General features: G+C 41.8%; 1 protein-coding gene across 2 annotated transcripts in view; it reads right to left on the bottom strand.

Annotated features, from left to right (window-relative positions):
• The window catches only part of OPN3 (opsin 3), a 42,087-nt gene that overhangs the window by 20,243 nt on the left and 9,131 nt on the right, over positions 1–12,713 (bottom strand). The window lies entirely within an intron of this gene.

Below are 12,713 nucleotides of genomic sequence, written 5' to 3'. Positions count from 1 at the left end.
TCTTCTCGGCCCAGCCCACAAGCCTCGCCTCCCAACCGTGGGCCTGGACCATTTGCCTTGCTTCCAGCAATGGCGGTTCCATGACTATAGCCACAAAGCTCCAGCTGCTGCCGCTGTAACCACCACAGACCTTCTCACAGTACCAGCCTGCACCTTCGCCCTCACTGGACTGGACCCCTGGAGGCTCTGGCCTCCTAGCTGCTGCCTGGACCTGGCTGACCCAACCCAGGAGCAAGGGGACATTAACACCTCGTAGCACAGACTTGGATCAATGTGAGTCAGGAGGCAGGAAGGAAACAGAGATTAAACTGCTTGCACTCCCCTCCCTCTCCACGGGGTGTTTCAAGATACACTAGTTTCACACAGCCTCTCTGAAGATGTCCGGCAGGAATAGAGCAATTGGCTGTGTTTTGTGAAGCTCTGGCCAGCTCAGTGGCGCATCATCTCATATTTGACTTCCTTTCTTCCCTGCCTCTTCCTCTACTCTCTCACTCCTGATTCCCTGGGAATATACTTCCCAATAAATCTTAAGTCCACATGCTTTGCCTTAGGCATTACTTGGGGTGGGGGACACTTGTGGTAAGATAATCATCTTATTACTTTCATGAGGTCCTCTCCAGCATAATGACCTGCAAAGCTCCCTTTGCTTATTACCATGTCTGCTTTCAATGAACTCTGCATATTACTTCCACTGCCTAGTTAACTTTCTCTTTCACCATTTCCAACTTCCTTAGAGCATGCCACACGCTGCTCAGACAACACACACAGACTAAACCATCATAGCCACTGTTTACTACTTCCTATATTTGGACGCAATTCTATTACTCATGTCTTATGTCCCCAATTAAATTATAAACACCTAAGAGATAGGGCCCATGTCTTTTGTATCTTGGCATCCTCCTTGCACCTGGAATAGTTAGCGAGGGGTTTTTATATATTTGCTGATGATAAAAGTTATTTGCACATGACCATATTTCTTCTCAAATAAAGAGTAAAAATCCTGGAGTAAACTTGGTCATCCTTGTAATTAACCAAACACTAAGGCAAAATGATGCCTAGAAACAGTCACAGTCTGACTTCACTGAAAAGGAAAAACGTTCCTAATGGAAAGTAGCAATACATACAGGTTAGGAGAACATAAAACAAGCCAATTTCCCGCCCTTTTTCCTAAGGTGTCCCTTTTTCAACTCAAAACACTATTTGACAGTCATCACATGATAATTTTTGATGATTAATAAGACCCTATAAAACATTCATTTTTATGGATAATATGAAGTCAAATGGTATTCCTATTAATTTGTCACCCCTTGTTCTCCACTCACAATAAGAAGTCAGAATACCTTATTTCAAGTGGTATTTCAGAATTTTCAAAATGCTGCCCCCTGTGCTTTTCTCGTCAGCTCTTCACAGACACGTGAGGCAGGAGAGGCGCACTGTGCCCATCTAATAAGAGTGTGCGGAAAGGGGCCGAGGTTCATGATTGGAGGGCCACTCACATCTTCTCTCTGCTAGTCCAGCCTCTATCTGAACGCCCCCTGGGAAGATCTGATGAACTGAGTTGGTTGGGATCAATGAAGAAGCTTGAGGACTTTTTAATTCTATGAAAAAATCCAACACATGAATAAATTATGGGATAGCCATGTGACCCCACACCTGCGATGACAATTCTAGTTTCTAAGTGTTCCTTCCTGGATTTCCAACCTGGCACCAAGTGAAGAAAATCTGAGCTAGCCCGGAAGAGCAAATTAGAAACGCAAGGGAACCTCGGAGGTACCAAATTAGATTTTAATTTAGTCATTTATAATTTAGCAAGCTCTCAAAGGAGCTCAGGGTTTTGGCTTTACAGCAGCCGGTAACACACTGGTCCCATTTTAAATTACCTTCTATACCACGCTGCTGACTCAGGGGAGAGAAGTGAAATACAGCAAGAGGGCCCGTGCCACTTTTCTCTCAAGGAGTACAGTACACTCAGCTGTAATTCTGTGTGTGTGTAAGCACCCAGTCAATTAAAAAATGTGATACGAGATACCTCAGGGCCACAAAAAGAGAATGGGAAAGAAGATAAGCTCATCAGAATGCGTTAAAGAAAAACATACTTGCTACATCCTGGGCAGGGCAATCCTAGGACAAAATGCTTCAGGTTTAAAATATATGTTGGTGACGTGGTAGCACGTAAAGTAGCGCCCATTCTGGTGACTAGGGCGGGACAGTTTGGATAGGCAAGAAAAGATCATTTCCTTGAAAGTCTTAGTCATACTGAGCTGAGAATGCCAAACGGAGGAGAGCTGGAGGAAAGCTGGAGGTGGGGAAGGAAGCTTTACAAATAGAAAGTATTTTGCCCAAGGCCACAAAGCAAAGCCAGCAGGTGTCAGAGCAGGATGGACTTCCAGACCAATTTGTATGCCACTGTCTCGAGCTTCTCTCCCAGATTCCCAAACTGGGCTTCATATAGATTTGACTCTCACCCTTGATGTTCAGTTTAAAACCCGCTGGATCTGAGCAGCAAGTCTCTCTTCCCTGGTAGGAATAGTGATTCCAAATGCCAGCTCTTGAAACAGCTACAAATATATCTCCTGGGGCTATTGTATAAAATGCCGACTACAAGGCTCTCCCATTGAAGATTCTGCTTCAGCAGCTCTGGGGCGGAGCCTGAGGATCTGTTTGTTTAAGAGATTTCCCTGAAGATTCTGACTTTCAGAACGAATGGTCCGTCTAGATTAAACCCAAATCTCCTTTAATATCATCTCTCTGTGACTGTTTGCTCACTTCCCAGGTTTTCCTCCACAGACGCAGTCACCAATGGAGAACACAAGAAACTGGGATGTCTCTGAATCCTTCAGTTTAGTCTACCCCAGGAGATGCAGTGCGGATCTCTTCTGACGCTGGCCCCTGCGTCCATGGCAGTCAGCCTGGAGAGACGGCCCTTTCATCCCTCTGACACGGACCCCTCAGGCCGCCCACGCCTGTACCAGCCCCTGAAGTGTTTCCATCAAGCTCTCCAGCCTCCAGCAGAGCACCAGCATCACCAGCTGTGTCTGTGTGTCCAGGCAGGAGCACAGGATGCGAAATAAATTACAGACCTCTGTATTCCATGGAATGATTCTCTTTCATGAGAAAAGAATTTCTATATATCTTAGTTTCAGAGTTCAAGGTTTTCCTCTTTCTTTACACTATTTTGCTTACCTGCCTTTTGATTCACTTATTACTCTTTGGCATCCTTCATCCTGTCTAAGAATTCTTCTACATCTTTAGAAACAGAGAAGAAAGAGAGAGACCTCAAGCCCACAGCAGAGACCAGTTCTCTGTTTTCTCAGCTCTAATAGGTCCACCCCAGGCCAGGAAACAGCACACACCCAGCAAGCTGGGGCTCCTGTGCCTTTTGTTTGCACTCTTTTGTTCCTTAGACATCTTCTATCTCAACACTCCCACATCTCTTGGCGTTTGAAAACTTTCAGGAAAACTTTCCAGTAGCGTCATTCTGGGCTCTAAAACTTGCTTGCCTTTCTCCCTGCCTGCTGCTCAGGGGCCACACATTAGGGGTTTGTATATTGTCCCCTCAGGAGAGGACCTGGACAGAACCATTCATTTGAGTTAGCATTTCACAAAACAGAGCTCCTCAGGGACGCCAAACGCTGTGTCACACACCAAGCTCCAGCTCTGAGGAAGGGGGACCTTGTCTAGTTTATATGGACAGGTCTAATTTTCATAATATTGTACTCATCTCTAGCTTTTATTCCTCTCTACCTATTCCCTTGTATTTTTCAATTGTTGCTTCTTATATTCCAATAAGCCATCATAACGCCATGTTTTATAGAACCAGGTGCAACATATCAGGAGATGGCTGAAGGTGGTATCATTTGAAAAGGAGCTTTTATAAATCTAACAAAACGGCCTTGTACATGTGAAGCTCGCCCTGGCCTAGCCCATTGCGGAGACTGCAGAACCCAGTAGTACATGAGAAGCCTTGCTGGGAGACATCAGCCATTTCACCAAGAAAAGGGAGAGTGAAGGCTAATGTGACTTCCTCTGGAATTTCCTCGTATTGTGGAGAGCAGAGTGAAGCCTGGATGCATAAGAAACCGAAGGTATACTCAAGGTAAATAAGACAAAATTGTTCCAGAAGAAATCATAGCTTAGGAGCCGGCAGTCATCACGCCAGGAGTGTCTAAATCTTCCTTACGTGGTCAAGTGGCTCCAACACATATGCCCTGAGCTTAGTGGTGGGGCAGGAAAGTTGTAGGAGATGGTCCTTGATGCAAAGGGGAAAAGGCAACAGAGAAAGACAAGCTGAAATACAAAATTTGTATTTGAAATGCCAAACGAGACATATAGACCAAAGCTCTCTTGGGAACTCCGAGAGAGGAAGATGACAAGGACCGGGAACCGCGAGCGCCTTATACAAAGGAGAGGCACTGAGGATACTGAAAGACATCCATTTGAAGATTCACCCGACATACACCACAGCCACCAATTCCAGATTTACTTACACCCTAGAGCAGTCCGGGCCAGCAGAGAGAGGATATGAGCCACTTGTGTTAGCTAAATTTTTCTAGTAACTACATTTTAAAAAGTAAAAAGAAACAGATAAAATTGACTTTAATAACATTTTATCTAACCCAATATATTTAAAATACTATCATCTCAATTTGGAATCAACATAAAATTATTGAGATATTTTACACACTTTTTCTCATACTAAATCTTCAAAGTATGGTGTGTATTTCACGCTTACATCTCAATGTAGACTAGAAAGGGTGGTCACAAGTCAAGGGACATTTGGGAGTGTTGGCTAGACTGCACACTGACGGGAATTATCCGGGAGGGAGAGAGCAGACTGGATGAGAGCAGCAATGGCCAAGGAAGCACTCCATTCCCCGCCCATCTGTGGGATGTGAGTTCAATTTCGCATCTTCGCTGCGGGCGAGCCTTGCGGAGCTAAGGGTCTCCTAGGAGAATGAGAAGCAGCAGTGATACTCAGTGGGCAACCTACTCAACCTCCTGGCTGTGTACAGGTGTGCTGACAGTTTAGCTGAGCTACTCCACAGTATTGCTGCCTCGGCATCCATTTAGTTTGGCCCAGCAGCCTGCAGGACCTTAAACTGACACCAGACCCCATGCAAGCGCACACCCTAGCCAGCAGCCTCGAGTCACGGCAAATGTATGTTCCTGATGTGACTTCCACAACAGCCCTCGTGTCCACAGCTGCCCTGCCTCCCAGGGCCTTCCCCTTGCGCCCCATAGGTAGTGTACCAAGCCCCGCTCTTTGGGTTTGAATTGACCAATCAGCCTCAGCCCAGGAACCCCAAAGCACTCCAATTGTGGACCCTAATAAAGCCATGTGTCCTAGATCCTGCCTCTCTCTGTCTGTACTCTCCCTTGACCTCCCCGTGTGACCCCTCGAGGCATGCCAGGTACTTCCTCCAGAATCTGTGAGTAATAGACTCTATTTCAACTTCTTTTGTGATCTGTTGGTAAATTGGGATTCAGCATCCAGCACTCTGTGCTCCACTTAACAAACGTTAATCTAACAAAATCCTAACAGGGCATTAGGGGGAAATCAGCTTCTGCTTGGAGGTGGGAAATCAGGGTCCTTGGGGAGAGCCAGTAAGTACTTTTACTTACTAAGGAAAAGTGAGGAAGTAGAGGAACTGTTCAGAGAAGAAGTTGGAGATGGAGGGAGGCTCTGAGCACACACTGGGGGAGTTCAGGACGGGACCAGATCAAGAGATAGACTCAACCGTGGAGAGGTGGTCTGTCACGGCTGACTGGCGACGACTTCCCTTTCGGCAACAATTGACCCCGGCAGGGATGTGAGGTGGGATGGGATTTGCTCTGATTATCTTTTGAGGGGACAGGAGGAGGCAAAGAGTGTTTCCAGGGTCTGGGTCCTGATGGCTGCTTGGTGGAATGCTGATTTCTGGAAGAGGTGCTCTCAGATGGCACACTGCAGGTCTGTGGATTCCTTTTGATTTCTCACATTCTAACAGTGCCATGAGGAGAGACAGTGTGCCTAGCCATCAAGGGCACTAGGTTCAGTTCCGTAACCTCCACTTTTTATGTGACCTTCAACAAGCTAATCCTTTGGTGCTTTAATTTTCTTAACTGTAAAATGGGCCGACTAGTATCTAACTACCTCACAGAGTTGTGATGAAGATTAAGAGTAAATTAATGTGCATAAAGCAGTTGTGACAGCACCTGGCATATGGTACACACCTAATAAGTGTTAGCCACAAACACTGTAATCCATGAGCTATCTGTTTACATACGTCCATGATTACCTCCTTAGGATAAATTCTTGACAATATAATTGTTAGACAGGAAGGTTGTACAAAATTTTGACGCTTTCAATACAACTTGCCAAAATACTCACCAGAAGATAAATTAAATCGCCACCACCACATCACCACATACTTGTTTTACTCCCTTATTTATGTAACAATGCATGACAACTTACCACCTACCCAGTAGGAATTACAGTCGCCCTCTGGAATTTCTGCTCTAGAATTTCATCAATCGATAAATCAATCAATTCCTAAGACATTAGTTTACCTAACCTCTTTGCAATATCAACACTTCAGGCCAGGCTCTTTTTGAAATTCCCCTTGGACCTATAACGTCTCTCCTACCTCGTCTCCTATTTCTACACCAGCTTTTTTCTTTATGGAGAAAGGAAATGGATTATTTTATGTAACCGGCAAGTCCAAAGCGGCACTGGCTTCCAGCACAGTGTCCAACAGAAATATACTGTGAGCCACATAAGTGAGGGGTCTGAAAGAGCGTCAGCAGGGCTGTCTCTCCTCCCATCATTGGCTTGGGTGTTCTCTATTGGCGTAAGTCTCAGACACACTGGTAATCAAGGTACTGTCAGCTTCTGACTCATATCCTTGAGGCTTAACAAGCCCAGGAGAAAAGAAAGAGTGTATACCAAGGAATCCTAGAAAAGGAATTTTCCAAGTCCAGGAATAATCCAGGGGCAGGACCCACTACGTCAAACCCAGCAGGGCACATGTTTGCATTCCCAACAGGTCCATATCTGCCAGCTCTTTCTCAATTGTCTTCTGATTTCTCTTCCTTTCCTGCAGCACTCACACCCAATCAGTCACTGAGTCATGTTGATTTAATCTCCTCCGGAGTTCTCAAATCTGTCCTACTAAGGCCCCAGTTCAGACCCTCATTACCTCTCACCAAACTATTGTAATAGCCTCTTTTCTGGTCTCCTTTCTACATCCTTGCCTCCCTTGGATTCATCCTCTATACAGACGCCAGTTATATACCCAAGTGCAACCTATTTCCTTGTTTAATAACATTAAGTGTTGCTCCACTAAGACAAAGTCAAAACTCCTTAGCATACAAAGCCCTCCAAGACCTTCTAGAACCACCTCCTGGTTACCTTATATGACAAAACCAAACCCATTTGCTTTTCCCCAAAACCTGTTCCCAATCTCGGTTAAATGGATTACACTGATTCAAGTACCAAAGCTGAAATTTTAATCATTTTCAATTCTTTTCTCTATTTTATCCATAACATAGTCATTTCCAGGTCTATGTTTATATTTCCAAATTTTTCTCTGCCTGTTGCATTCCCATCACCCTGCCCTACCCAGGTCTTATCATATTTTCCCTCCTTACCATTCATCTGCACCCGATCTCTGCTCCTTCTTTCTAGCCTCCCTCCACACTAAACTTTGTAAACATAAGCCTTCAACAGCTCCTCATTATCCACTGAATAAAAGTGCCCTAGCATTCAAGACCACCGAGAGTTGGCATGGTCAAGACCGCTGATGCTCTGGACCTGTGGCACCCAACCCACCTCTCCACACCAGCTCAGTGCACACCACACTCTAGCCATGCACCGTCCTCAATGTCCCCATGCCTTCGTTTTTGCAGCTCTCCCTGCATGGAATGCTGTTCTTCATACCAGCCTACAAAAATCCTTCTCAACCTTCAGAGCCCAGCCTTTTCTTTCATGAAGCCTTCCCAGATTTCCCTAGTCAGACTTACAATAATTTCATTGTGCATCCATTAATCTATACCTAGATCATAGAAATGATCACAGCCTGATTAATACAGTGGCTAATTGTGCATCAATGTCAGCCCCAATGGACTGGGAGTTCCACTACTTACCAATTCTGTAACTTTCAGCATTACTGAGCCATATTTCTCATCTATACATGGGAACATTAACACCTACCTCACAGAGTTATTTTAAAAATTGAGAAATATATATAAAGAAATGAGAACAGTTCCTGGACTTAATCTGACAGCTCTCTGAAGACCACATCACATTGCAGTCCCTGCCTGTGGGTTATTTACAGAGTCACACTGCCCGGGTTTGAAGCCAGGTCCACCACTTCCCAACTGTGATCTCTCACTCAAGCTCTCTGTCTTTGCAGTGCCTGTTTCCCCATCTGCAAAATGGGGATGATAAGCGCACCTACCCAACTGGGCTGTTAGGAGAATTAAATAAGATAAACACAGCAAGCACTTAGAGCAGAGCTTGGCACACAGTAAGAGCTCAGTTAGTTATGGCTATTCTCTGTGTTTCTGGTCTAGACAGAAACCGGGCACAGTGCTCAGTAAATGTCGCACTGCGTTGGACCCTATGTTTCACGGTGCACGGTAACCTAGCTCAGGCTCTTCTCTGCATTAAGAATACTGACTCATTTCATCACAATTAGGTATTGTCTATAGTTAACCCCATCTACAAAAATGTCAAGCTGTTGCACTATCTCATCGCTTGGGGACCCATCAGTGAGTGTAAATGTGTCTACAATTCAATTAAAGACGGCTTGTTTACTCTTGTATTGGCTTTGCTGAAACTCACAAGATATTATTATATACATGTAATTGGACTAATTTGCCCATAGTGTGTCAAGTGAACAGCACGCCTCCAAATAGAAAGTTAGAATATTTTTACATTAATTTTGAGGCAGTTATTTGCAACGTATAGAAAGACATCATCTAAAAAGGTAATAAGGGAACATTACAAAAAACACAAAAACAAAAAAGACATCATCCTTTCATTTCTATAACTGCTTTGCAGTTTACTCTATTTCTGGATGAGATGAATGATTTAAAAAACCCCATAAAATCTCTAAACTGTATCCGACCATTGGGGCAGCATGAGAAATATTCCCTAATTCTCTGAATTTTGTTTTGGAGTTTGCCATAAACCTTCAGAAGGAAGCAATGTGGACCAGAGAGGGGCGGGAAGCGGGGAGCGCTGGGCACGGATGGAGGCAGTGGTTCCTGCCGAAGAGCAGATCTCGGGCTTTCAAACAGCACATTTCTTTCTGGAGCCTGTGCAGTGCAGGACGCCGTGGGGAGCACAGAGGGACAGCACACGGAGACTGTTTTAAAGGAGATTACAGTCTCATGACAAACCATTTCCAGAGCAGTTCTCATCCTTTGCTTTTTCTTTTTAATAAACACCTGGTTGGTATTTACGTTTCAACAACAGAGGGCATTACAGATAATGTTATGTCATCATAAATCGGGCCTGTTAGAGGAACAGGACACGCAGCTCGTTTCTCTATAATCCTTCACAGAAATCATATTAGGAAATTAACCTAATTAATTGCCTAAAAACAAGATTTCCTGCTCTTCCTCGGCAGTACGATCCCCAAAATTTCTTCTTTATAATGGACAATAAAAATACTGACATCGGCACAAGAACTTTTAACTATAAATTGAACTTACACATATATTAATGTACGATGATGTAAAAAATAATACTTCCCCATACTGGATTAGTAATATTTCTGTTCTGATTTTTGGATATAAGGGATGAATAAATAAAGGAACAAATAAAAGTCTCAAACAAACAGAAATGGGGTGCTTAAGGGCTCTAACTACACGACCTATAACAAAAAGAACTGGCATAAATCCCATTGCACTAACGTCCCCAAGGATTCCTCTTTCTTTAAAACTATAAAATGGATTTCTTCTGACTGAAGTAAAAACAGGGACTTTGTCAATCCTGCACCTCTGAATCCAAAGTCACTCCTTTTCCTCTGAGAATGTGTATCCCTTTACTCATATTAGTTGCTCAGAGTGTATTAAGCGTTAAACATATTTTTAGCAACAAGCAAATGTCAAAATTATAGGACATCAGCAGGAACCAATAAAGATAATGTATATAAAAAAATGAAGCTCTTGACATAAAGACCAGGATAAAGAAAGTTTGTTCTGACTTCAGGTGTGAGCTTAAATAATCAACTCTCTTCTCCCTCTTCCAACCCCAGAGGTTACCACTTTAACTACGCAGATTTTAATTTATAGGATGATTTTTGTTTATTTGTTGAAAAATAAATGTATTCTAAAATTCCAGAAGCCACCACTTTTAAAACAGTGATTTATGTGTTATGCACTCATGTGCAATAAATAACTCTCTTAAGATGGAGGCAAAGCAGAACAGCTACATTTCAATTTTAGTTAAGATCTGAATACTTACTAGGCGAGAGTCCAGGCAAGTCACTCAAGTCCTCCAAGTCTTATCTGTAAAATGGAGACAAATACCTGTCCTTTCTTACCTTACACGGTGGTCCTGAGGTTCACACGAGAACAGGGAGTTGTCAGGGGAAAAGCGGCCTTCCTACAAATGCTCTACAGATCTGCGGTCCTAACACTCACGTCAGGGTCAAATTCTTTCACGGGAATCACTCAGCCTCTTTGTTCGCGCCTTACAGAAAGCTGGAGGGACTGTGTCCCCTGCTGTTGACATGGGAATACATGTGGCTGTCGGTTACAAGGATAAGAACTCGATCGCCACTTGTGCGAATCCAAATCCATCCTTCCTTTTCCTAGGCTCCAAGACTCCCAAATGAAGTGTGTTCTTGGATTAGGGGCCATACTTTAATTAGTATGAAACGTCTTCATGCTGATGTCCTGGAACGCGTTAATACTACTTCTATGATTTCCACCTCTGGCTCTGAGGTTTCCACTTAAAAAAAAAAACTATTGTCACAGTACACCTTCGTATTTCTTAATACTGGGCAACCGAGATAAGATACAAAGTCCATCTTGACCAAGAATTCTTTTCCACCAAGAGCTGTAAAACTGTCTGTCCGTGTTTCTGGAGATTATCTTTTGACTCAACATCTAAAAACATATATATTTTTCCATTTAAAGGAGAATTTTACAAGTTTCCAAGAAATCAACAATTTTCTCATCAACTTAGTAAAACATTTTACCAATTAATCTTTTATTTTTTTATTGCACACATCAGTATTTTACAGAAAAAATTAAAGAACTCCTTAATGTGAAACTCCAATTAATTATGTTTTCTTCTGATTCTTTTCAATGTAGAGACCTAAATTTTTACACAAATATAATCAGTAAATACAATAATGTGTTCTAACACTTTTGAGTCTCATTTAAACATTTTTTCCATACGATTTGACATATATCCACATTCATGAGTAAATAAGTCTATGATAGCAATAGCAATACATCAAAATTTACTGATCCATTTCCTTATTATTGGGCTTTTTTAACTCAAATGAATGGAATTACTAGAAATATATTTGTACAAGTAGCTTTTTTTTCTCTTAAATACTTCCCTGGGCATATGGTACTCAAAGTGAGTTAGATCTATCAAAAGATAGATTGGTTAGAGAGTTCCTATTATATTCGTCTAAATAGTTCTTTACAAAACTACTAATATAACATTGCTACTATGAGGACACGTGATTTAAAAATCTTTTGCTAATATAATAGCATGAACAAGGTCAAAGTTGTTCACTTTGCATTTTTCATATTAGGAAATCTGAATATCATTCTAAGAATTGACTTCTATTTGTACCTTCTCATTTGTAGTCAATCCTTTTATAAATTTGCCTAGTAAAGAGCAGAAAGGTTTATGAATTTGCATGTACTTTTTACAAAATATTAAGCATTTTATCCATGTGTAATGCAAGTAGCTTTTTTTTACGCCATCTCTTCTGCTTCTTTTGTCTTCTTCCTATTTAGTACATACTTTCCATTTTTATTTTAGTTGATATCTACCTTTGTCAATAATGTTTTTCATTGCCATAAAGTTTCCTTTGTACCATTATTGGGATGAGAATTGTAGTCTTTTTATTTTCCTCTTTATACTTAACATTTTAGTTCATCTGGAATGAACTGTGTTATCATATGTAAAGTAGATCTAACTCCTTAGATGAAGTCAAGACTATAAAATTTTGGTTTTCAGACTCCTTATTTACTTCTTTTCCATTACACTAGGTTGTAGTTCCTTCAGCCTGCTTCTACATCAGCATCTTACTTAATTTATCTCAATATAGTTGTATAACTTTGGCTCGTATATATTAATATATATTTTTTAAATTGTAGTTTGTCACTGCTGGGACCTGAAAATGAGATTAACTTTTAAAATTTTTATATCCTGCAACTTTCTGAATTAGTCTTTCACAGTCAGTATGCTTACACACCATGGGTTTCGCTAGTTATAGAGCCACGTTAATAGAAAATATTTGTGCTGCTTTCTTTCCTTACCTTTCTCATTTTGTGAATGCTCATTAAAGTTTTATTACAATGACAAACTTCTTCAATTATATATAAATAATAGTGGTGCCAAGATTGTTCAATTTCTGCTTGAGAAATGTTTCTTATACGTTTTTCCAATAGGAACAATGTTTTCAGTAACTATCACACTATGAGAAATCAACAAAATCATTACAGAGATAATTAAATCAAAGATGCATAATGAATTT

This window comes from Equus caballus, chromosome 30 (genome assembly GCF_041296265.1).
Source record: "Equus caballus isolate H_3958 breed thoroughbred chromosome 30, TB-T2T, whole genome shotgun sequence".
NCBI classification, from domain to species: Eukaryota; Metazoa; Chordata; class Mammalia; order Perissodactyla; family Equidae; genus Equus; species Equus caballus.
Note: the sequence above shows the minus strand (reverse complement) of the source record. Positions and strands in the feature narration are given on the sequence as shown.